Below are 2,631 nucleotides of genomic sequence, written 5' to 3' on the forward strand. Positions count from 1 at the left end.
CAACTGGCTAGAAAGGAAATTCAGAAACAGCCCTGCTGTTGCTATCCATGGCAGTCATGACCAGTCATACCTAGGGAATTTATACCCTGTGGGGTGGATGTGTCCAGGTCATAGAAAGTGGAGGAGCAATGTGGGATGGTAATGGAGGGCCTTGGAAGCAGAACGGAGTGAGATGGGGTAACAGAAGGTGGGGGGAGGGTCATGGGGCCAGAGTGGAGTGGGAGGGGATATTGGATAATCACTACTCCTCACTGTCTCTACTCTAGTGAAGCCAGGAACTGAAGGAATCATGTGGCCAAGAGGACCATTCTCCACCCTACTGCTGATGATGACTTACTTGTTAGCCTGTGTGAACATGACCAGAAAGGAAATGCCATACCAGACTTTCTCAAAGAAGCAAGTGGATAAGATTTCACCAGATTCACACAATAGCACCAATACATATTATCTATTTCATGCAGGCAGCTGCTGAAAACAGTGCCCTAGGCGAGCTGGGAACAAGACCCACAAGAATAACTCTCAGAGCAACAACAGCTTCAGAATGATCATCTTCAAGTGCAGAAGCTGTCCCACAGCTTTCACTCCAAGTAAATGCTACCAAAGATAATGTTATTATCAGAGACTTTTACTTCCCAATTATAGAGCAGAGAATGAGTGACATCTTTCTCTCTCTCATACTTGGGTCCTTTAATATCAGAATACAAGGTCAAAACAGGCCAAAACAGGCTTTTAAGCTTCAAGACTCAAGAATCTAGATTAGATGTCACGGTCAAACCTGACCCAGACTTTATACTAAAAACAGCTGCCTGCAAATATTCCTTCTTAGGAAGCCAATGTTGAAGTTGGGTAGCAAGGCTTAGAGAAACAAGGTCACAATATCTCCAGTTATTCTGGTTTCTCTTTCACCCATAAACAGCAAAAGATTGAGCCTCATCACCAGGAATCTGGGTTTTCTGTTACCCATGGAAACTAACTCAGGTGTAGAAATAACTGTAAGTGAAGTATTGGATGCACCATCAGGATGCTCAGAAAGGCTATTGTTTTACAAATCTGAAAAAGAGATGTACATTTAACCACACGTACTGTGATAACTATAGAACTATTGAAATAATGGGCATTTTTACACATGTATGAGTCACAGCATTGGGTATTTTGAAAAATGCCCAGCACTGCGACACATGCAGTTGTATAAGCAGCAAAATGCATGTCAGCATGGAGAAAACGGCGGTGGCACACTTTTGAACTAAAACATTTCAGAGGTTCTTAAAATCAAAAGTGCGCCACTGCCATTTTCTGCGCACTGGTGCACACTTCGCTGCTAATACAACTGCACGTGGCACAGTGCAGTTTGCCTCAGCTCACTTGTGGAGCAGAGTCAATTAACTGAATCGATTAATCAGCAGATCTCTTGCACATTGCTGGAAAAAAAGTGTGTGTATAAATGCTGAATATCTTTTGTTTGTTTTTCCTAGTTGGTTGTGTTTTTTAAACTTTATATATAATCTAGAAAATGAGAGCACATTCCAATAAAGTTTGCTTTTCTTTGATCTTAAACTGAATTATATAGCACTAGGCCCCTAACATATTAGCAAAGCTTGTTGTTTCTCTTTAACTGAAGAAAAATGATGCACCACATCATCTATCTCTTTCCCCCTTCTTCCCCACACTTTTCAAAATCCTAGATCCACCCGTGCTTAACACCAACGTTGAGATAAAGAATAGCTCAATTTGCCACACGTGGAATAAGAGTCCTTATTTTCTTTCAGAATTAGATCCACTTTGGTACTTAAAGAAATCAAACAAATATAGGCATGATTGTGATAAAATCCTAATTCCATGCCTTACACACTCTTTAACCAGATTCCTCCTAACATAAACATGAAGAAGATTTCTAACCATACTTTCAAAGGTAGTCACTGACCGTGTGGGCCTCAGCTTTGTCACTTAAAGTTCTACCTCGGACATCTAACGACGGAGACACCCAACACCAGTGGCCATTTTCTATTATTTTGACTTTAACTTTCAGGAGACTCCTGTATACTTTCTGCGTAAGCAGAAGAGAAATAACTCTCTGAACTGCTTGGGGAATCAAACTGCTACAATTTATTTCCACAAAACCATGCAATATTAAATGATACAGTGAAACCATGTTTTAAACACTTTTAAAGGACTAAAACCCTGCAAAAAATGAATTGGACATGCACTAAAGCCCAAGCATTTAACAGTTTTCCACTCAATTGTAGAATTTCAAGACCACCAACCCAGGACACTGGCAAAGATTTATCAAATGTATTCTAGGCTGGAATTTATTTTCATCAGGAGGCTAAGGCCACATAGCAACTGGAAAATACTTCACGAAATCTTTGGCTGAGCTATTACACTTTGCAAAGAAACTTTTTTAAAAGTCCATACTTTCTAGAAGGTTACACTTGGGGCAGAATGAATCACTGGGAAAGTATGTATGGTATAGAATATTGTCTTCTCTGAAGATCAAGCAAAATGTTAATACAAGTGATACATTTTACCACTCAAGTACTGCAAAAAAGTATTTTAATAGGCTTATGGATCTGGGCCAGTAACTAATATGCAGGATTGGGGCACACGTGCCTCTGGGTGGGTGGGCGGGTGGGT

Source organism: Gavialis gangeticus, unplaced genomic scaffold, assembly GCF_001723915.1.
Source record: "Gavialis gangeticus isolate Ggan-Ray unplaced genomic scaffold, GavGan_comp1, whole genome shotgun sequence".
NCBI lineage: Eukaryota > Metazoa > Chordata > Crocodylia > Gavialidae > Gavialis > Gavialis gangeticus.